This window comes from Peromyscus eremicus, chromosome 18 (genome assembly GCF_949786415.1).
Source record: "Peromyscus eremicus chromosome 18, PerEre_H2_v1, whole genome shotgun sequence".
Classification (NCBI taxonomy): Eukaryota; Metazoa; Chordata; class Mammalia; order Rodentia; family Cricetidae; genus Peromyscus; species Peromyscus eremicus.
Window position 1 is genome coordinate 37,062,497 of NC_081434.1, and position 7,509 is coordinate 37,070,005.

The following is a 7,509-nucleotide window of genomic DNA, read 5'->3' on the forward strand; positions in this document are numbered from 1 at the left end:
GAGTTTTGGTTTTTGGGTTTTGGGGACAGTTTCTCTAACAGTCCTGGCTGTCCTGGAACTGAATTTGTAGCCCAGGCTGGCCTCGAACTCACAGAAATCCTCCTGCCTCTGCCTCCCCAGTGCTGGGATTAAAGTCGTGCGCCACCACTCAGCTCCATTTTCTTAAAAGGCATGTTTTGGTTGCTAATTCGGTGTGAGATAGGTAAATGCAAGTCTGAAAGGTACTGCTTTTATTTGTGATTTTTATAACCTCATTTAAACTGCTCTCCTGAATATGCCTTGTTTTCCATGTGCGCTCCTGTAGAGCCACAGGGCCAACCAACAAAACCATTAATAAAGAAAACTCATTCCAGCCGAACACTGTGGATCATGCTTTCACTACTTAGGTGTTTACTAACATTAAATACTTGGTGTTTTATCCCTAAAATGTGTCATCTATTTTTGTTTCAAAAATAACACAACTGAGGAGTGAGTGTTCAAAAACCATTTGTCTCAATTTGTGTCAACGAAAGTAATTAAATTTCTTATTATTAATAAATTCTTATTTTTCCAAAGATATTAATTTTTGAAGAACTTGTTTTAGCATACAACCAGAATATTTTTTATAATTGATGAACTGGTGCCTTTTGCAAATACACTTATTTCCATTATAACTTAAAACTCTAACTGAACTTCTTTTCGATAAACTATCTAGGGGTAAATATTAAAACTGTAGTCTAAAATACGTGTATTATCTACTTGTGTTTAAAAATGAAGGAGGGTACACAGCATAGTCATCTTTTCTAAGGCCCACTGGGAGGGAAAAAAACTCCTATAAATAACAATTGTTCTGAAATGAAATATTCCAATAGTGCCACGGCCACCAAGTATATATAACAGTACATGGATCTTTAAACCCCACCATTTTTCAATTACGTTCATTTCACTGTAATATAAACTTTTCCTTTTCCCAATAGCCAGTACTGTAATTAATTGAACTGTCTGACCACAACCTATGAAAACCTACGTATATAACACATTTTCATGCAAAAGTTTGTACCCAACACTTATCAAAATCAGCACAAGGGTTCAGAGCAGAATTTCTTAACACGTAAGTCGCAACCTCTTTGGGAGTCCAATGACCCTTTCACAGGGGTCGCCTAAGACCATCAGAAAACACAGATGTTTACATCATGGTTCACAACAGTAGCAAAATTACAGTTATGAAGTAGCAACAAAAATAACGTTATGGCCGGGGATCACCACAACATGAGGAGCTGCATTAATGGGTCGCAGCGTTAGGAAGGTTGAGAAGCACAGGGTCAGAGGGTAAAAGTACTTGCTCTCAAACCAGAGAACCTGTGTACCAGTTCTTGAATCCACATGGTAGAGGGAGAGAACAGACTCTCACAAGTTGTGTCCTCTGATTTCTGCACAGGCTACAATGACATGCACTGTGCACGCTCACGCACGCGCGCGCACACACACACACACACACACACACACACCACAAATAAATGTCATTTTTTTCATTATTTTTCTGAAGAGTCGTACAAAATACCTTTAAGCAAGAAAATCACTTCAGCTTTTAAAAATTTTTTTATAAGTATCATTGAATTGCCTGAGAGATGTTTTAAGGTAAAGATATGAATGATGATAGATGCTTCCAAAAATATACAGGACAAAGTGAATAACCAGGACTTGAGAACTAAAGAGCTTTCCTTGAATTTCATTTAGCGAGTGCTCTTCAGGCTTCCTTCCTCCTAAGTGATTTCATTTGTTCAATTCAACTTTTAATAGTTTCTCAAATATGCAAATGAAACCAGCTCTCTCTAACTTATGTCTGCTGAATAAAGACCTCGACTTTTTTTTAATGTCATCTTAGAATGATTCTTTGAGCAATATTCGTCTTACCTGCAACATGTTCGTCTTAAAAGGCCTCGACTGTATTCCACACACACTTTCCCGGACTTGGCTTCCTGCATCCTGAGTTTCACTCAGATAAGTCAGGGTAACTGGAAGGATTGCTAAGGGCTGCCTAACCTGCCTCAAGATTTACACACTGCCCTGGCTGACGGACACCTCAGAAGGTCCGCTGCCTTTGTTTTGTGGGATCACACCCCACGGCCAATGCCTTCTGCAGGAGCAGGCAGCAGCGACCCAAGAAGGCTGTGGCTTTGGCAGGATAACCGCGTGCACCCACTAGCTTCTCATGTAAATAGTCGGGGTGGGCTCCACAGCTGCAGACACAAACAGTAAGGGACGTGCCGGATTTTCTTCTAGCAACACCAGTACCTGTACAAGTTCTGCACCACGGCTCAGAGAAAAGTAGCTGACTGACGCCGCATTGATGGAAAGCTATTTTAAAATTACTCAAAGAGTCTAAAGCACCAGTCTAGCTGGGAGGCTCTTCCTCTACACACACACACACACACACACACACACACACACACACACACACACACACACGCTCTTGTTTTCCTGCCTAATTTAAGAATGAATCGCTGACACCTCCAGGTGCAATACCCTGAGGAGAGAACGTACCCATCACAATGCTAACGAGCGTGCACACACACACACACACACACACACACACACACACACACACACACAGTGGGTGCCAGTTCTTACCTTAGCAGATTAGACAGGGGCAGAGGTCCGGATCCACCACCCAGGATCCCTCCTTTCCTGCCAGATAGGAGTTTCTCCACCAGAGCCACATTGCCAGTGCGAGCAGCTTCCAGCAGCTCCTGGTCCTTCCCCATAGTCTCTCACGAGTCCCCTACAGAGTCCTTTCCCTGCTCCGGTCGGTCCTCCTCCCGGTCCACTCTCCAAAAGCCAGGGCCCTCCCCGCCCCACCCTAAAAGGATGCCAGGGCTTCAGCTCGCTGAGATCCCCGCAGCCCCGCGCCGGGAGCAGCCGTCCTCCTGTCACACGGTACAGCTTCTACAATGGGGAGCAGCCCGCGTTTGGGCAGAGGGGCTGGCCGAGCGGCGACGCGCCCCCACAGCCACTCCCCTGCATTCCCGAGGCCTCCTTCCCGCGGGTGGGGTGCGAGCGGGTGGGGACCGGGCCCGGGTGCCGCTGAGGAGCGGAAGGAGGACGCTGCTGAGCTCGGAGGAAGATGCCAAGCAAGCACTAGGGGGGGATGCTCAGTGAAGAGGACGCTGAGCTCGGAGCAGGATGCTGGGGCGCTGAGAGGAGGATGCCGAGCACCGGGGAGGATGCCGAGCACTGAGACCACGGAGCGTGGAGGAGCGAGCCCAGCGCGTCCTCCCCGGAGCTGGAGCTGGAGCCGGAGCCGGAGCGTAGCGAGCGACAGCGGCGGCCCGTGCGCCCGCCCGAGTGCCCAGCCTGGACTGGCCTGGGTTCCGCGCCGGGCGGGCTCCGCGGTTCCGCGACGACGGCGGCGGTGATGATGGTCGCCGAGGCTGGGGTGGCTGCGGCCCGCGCCGAGGCTGGGCTGTGCGGACGAGCCGCAGCGGGTGCGTGCGGAGGGCGGCGGCGGCGGCGGCGGCGGCGGCTCGGAGGCTCGGCGCGCGGGGGGCGTGTGCGCGCGGCAGGTGCGGCCCGGGGCCCGCCGTGGGGCGGGGGCGGGGGCGGGAGGAGGCCAGCTCTGTGCCAGTGGGCGGGGCCGGCCCTCCCTGCTCCCTCCTCCGTGCTCCCGCCGCCCTCCTCCCTCCTGCCCAGCTCCCCGCTCCTTCTCCCTCCTCTCGCCTCTCCCCTCCCTCCCTTCTGCTCACTTCTCCCGTCTCCTCCTCGGCAGAGGTTTAACTGTGTGAGTACTGGAGATCACCCTGCTGGCTGCTGAGGCGCCTTCTCGGCCTGGAGCCCAGTCTCCCGGAACCATCCTTGAGGAAAAGTCTCCCACTAGGAGGTGATGGAGAACCTGATGCTCAAAGGGGCGCCTTTTCGGCTGCTTCTGTCCCAGTCCAGGATATTTCATCCTCTTGCTTTATCTCCCGGTGAGAGTGAGATACTCACCCTGGGAACAGATCGAAGAGGTTTGTTTTATCCTAATTTCTGAACCACTGAATGCCTTGCGACTTTTGCAGTTTCTTGGAGCGTCTTTAATCAGCCTGAATTTGAGATTTGCTGACTTGTTGCAAACACCAGAAAACAGGTTCTCATTGAAAATCCCTCCACATCCACACTAGGAAAGATATAAATGGGCATGGATGACAGAGCTGCTTTGATCTGCATATGTCATCAGCAGTTCATTGTGTGTGGCTGGCTTGATTTTTGTTGGATGTTTTCCTTGCTTGTGGTAGAGGACGCACACTTATTTTCTTTTGAAATTTCCTATGACTGCTTGTGGTTAGATGGTGGGAAAGGATGTGATGGGCGCCTTGTTTACAACAGCCCAGTGAGCTGGGTACTATTAGTATATATTACCTTAGAGCTAAAGTAGAGGTCCGGAAAAGGACATGGTGCCACACAGAGTCCTTGGCTGACAAACTGGACCCGGGAGCCAGTGACGTGGCTCAGCACGGAGAAATAGCTTATGCCAAGAAAGGACCTGAGTTCAGTCTCAGGAGTGCTCGTAGTAAAAGGAGAGAACTGGGTCCATCAAGTTGTTCTCTGGCCTCTACACACCATGGTACATGTTACACACACACACACACACACACACACACACACACACACACACACACACACCCCTACACACAGTTAGAAATAAATCTTTAAGCCGGGCGTGGTGGCGCAGGCCTTAAGTCCCAACACTCAGGAGGCAAAGGCAGGTGGATCTCTGAATTCAAGGCCAGCCTGGTCTACAGAGTGAGTTCTAAGATAGCCAGGGATACAGAGAAACCCTTTCTCAAAAAAAAAAAAAAAAAAAAAAAAGAAAGAAAAAGAAAAGAAAAAAATAAATCTTTTAAAACAAATGCAAAAAAAAAAAAACATTTTGTAGAACTGGCTTAATCCAGATCCCAACTTCAGCCCTCTTTTGCACAGCAAATTACACAGATGATAGTTTTTACCAACATTTGATGAGCAGTTACCACATGCCAGAAGCCATATATATTCAGTGCTCTCTATATTTTTATTTCAACACTCACGGGATTTCTGTAGAATATGAGACTCTCATCTGTGCGTTTTGCTTTTCCATGGGGGCAGAGGTACCACTTTTATCCCTAATGTACATGAAATTAAGGCAAGACAAATCCAGGACTGTCTGCTCTCTAGAGCAAGACTTCAAGTAACCAATGGGGAAACTCAAAAGACACTTGGAAATGAAAAACAAAAATAAAATGTTTTTGTGTAGCTCAGTATTCTAAGATTTCATTTCAGTGGCTCAAGGTATTAGGTAAATTTGTAGCTTCTCCTTGTAGGTTTCCCAAAGGGCACGGAGTTTGACAAGTGTGATGTTTTGTTTTTACTTTTCATTTTAAAACCTATTTTAATGAAAAGATGATATATGACCTCTGACATAATGGAACTAGCAGAACAGTTCATAAAACAAGAAATCAGTAGACACTAATTGGTTTTGAAAATAGCGTGGGAAAATCCTGTTTCCCTTTGCTATTGTTGCCACCAAAGCAAAATAAACTTTTCCTAGAATAGCCTGTAAGTACTTGTGGTTTGAAAGAAAATGGTCCCCAAAGGGAGTGGCTCGATTAGCAGGTGTGACCTTGTTGGGGTAGGTGTGGCCTTGTTGGAGGAAGTGTGTCACTCTGGGGGTGGGCTTTGAGGTCTCCTATGCTCAAGCTATGCCCAGTGTCACTGTTTACTTCCTGTTGCCTGTGAATCAAGATGTAGAACTCTCAGCTCCTTCTCCCCCACAATGCCTGCCTGCATGCCGCCATGTTGCACCATGATGACAATGGACTGAACCTCTGAAACTTTAAGCCACCCAAATTAAATGTTTTCCTTTATAAAAGTTGCTGTGTCTCTTTGCAGCCATTGAAACCCCGGCTAAGACAGTACTCAAATGAGCAAAGCTAAAATATCAGCCACTATTGAATCATGGATGAGTTAGTGTTTGGAGGCTCCTGAGTCATCCTTATCAAAAATCTTGCAACTTCCAGTGGGGAAGAACCATTAAAAATGATTTACTCTAAGGATCAGCTCCAAGTTCCAGGCACTCCACTGACATCTGATATTCAAAGGCAATTTTTCCACTTTACACTTTTTATTTCAGTTAGTTCCTAGCTTCCTACTGAAGAGGACGAAGGCTTTCATTCAATGAGAATAAACATGAAACTTAAAAGTAAAAACATTATTCCAAAAATCTGAAGAGGCTAAGTATTCAGAATTCTTTAAATGTTCAGATTTCATCAAACATTTTTGCACTTGTGAATGCTAGAAAGAACCATTAAATCTTGGGAGCCAACTGGGTAATCTGGATCTGAGTTTGTCAGATGAGAATTTGGAGTTCGTCTTTACTGGCCTTCCCAATCCTAACAGTGTATTTCCTGTGGTGAAGTGTGTGGATTTTCATTGCTTCCTGATTACAAGGCTGGGAACCTGTCTCCTGTAGAGAGTCAGAACAACGACAAATAGAAGGCTGGATGCCAAAGAAAAGCCACTACCCTGCTTAGTGGTCCAGGAAGCAGAAGAGGCAAGAGAAAAAGAAAACTGTAGTTGAACCAGAGTCGTATTTGAAAGCAAAGCAACTTCACTCACTGGTAAAGCAGTCCCCGCGGAGCTAAGTAGGAAAAGCAAAGTGTTCATTGTCTCTTAGAAACGGAAGTTTCCTGTCCTCTGGGGAGAGCCTGTGAGAAGGAACAGAGATTCCCGCAGATCCCTGGTCCTCACATTCCATCACCCCTCTTATGTCTGTGGCATTAACCCCGCTGTGGTGGTATTGTGTTCCCTGAAATATTGTGCACCCTAATAAACTTATCTGGGGTCAGAGACAGAACAGCCACTAGATACAGAAGCTAGAAAATGGTGGCACTCACGCCTTTAATCCTAGTATTCCAGAGGCAGAAATCTGTCTGGATCTCTGTGAGTTCAAGGCCACATTGGAAACAGCCAGGCATGGTGACACATGCCTTTAACCCCAAGAAGTGAGCCTTTAATCCCAGGGAGTGATGGCAGAAAGCAGAAAGATATATAAGGTGTGAAGACCAGAAACTAGAAGCTTTCAGCTGGTTAAGCTTTTAGGCTTTGAGCAGCAGTTCAGCTGAGATTCATTCCAGATGAGGACTCAGAGGTTTCCAGTCTGAGGAAACAGGATCAGCTGAGAAACTGGCGAGGTGAGGTAGCTGTGGCTTGTTCTGCTTCTCTGATCTTCCAGCATTCACCCCAAGAGGGGTGATGGAATGTGAGGACCAGGGATCTGGGGGATCTCTATTCCTTCTCACTGGCTCTCCCCAGAGGACAGGAAATTTTTATTAATAAGAACTTTTAAGATTCCTGCTACACCCCGCCCCAGAGATATCCTGCCTCTGTGCTATGACCAACTTTGAGAGTCTGTGTACACCACCTGTGACCCCACACATACCCCCTGAGAATACAGTGTAGTCTACAAACTACTCATCTAAATTTTAGAGAAGTCTCTAAAATTCCAACAGTTTTTCCCCA

General features: G+C 46.9%; 1 pseudogene; it reads right to left on the minus strand.

Moving 5' to 3' along the window:
* Nucleotides 1–1,902, minus strand: part of LOC131895383 (large ribosomal subunit protein eL33-like) — a 113,005-nt pseudogene extending 111,103 nt beyond the window's left edge.
* Between the last annotated feature and the right edge of the window lie 5,607 nt (nt 1,903–7,509).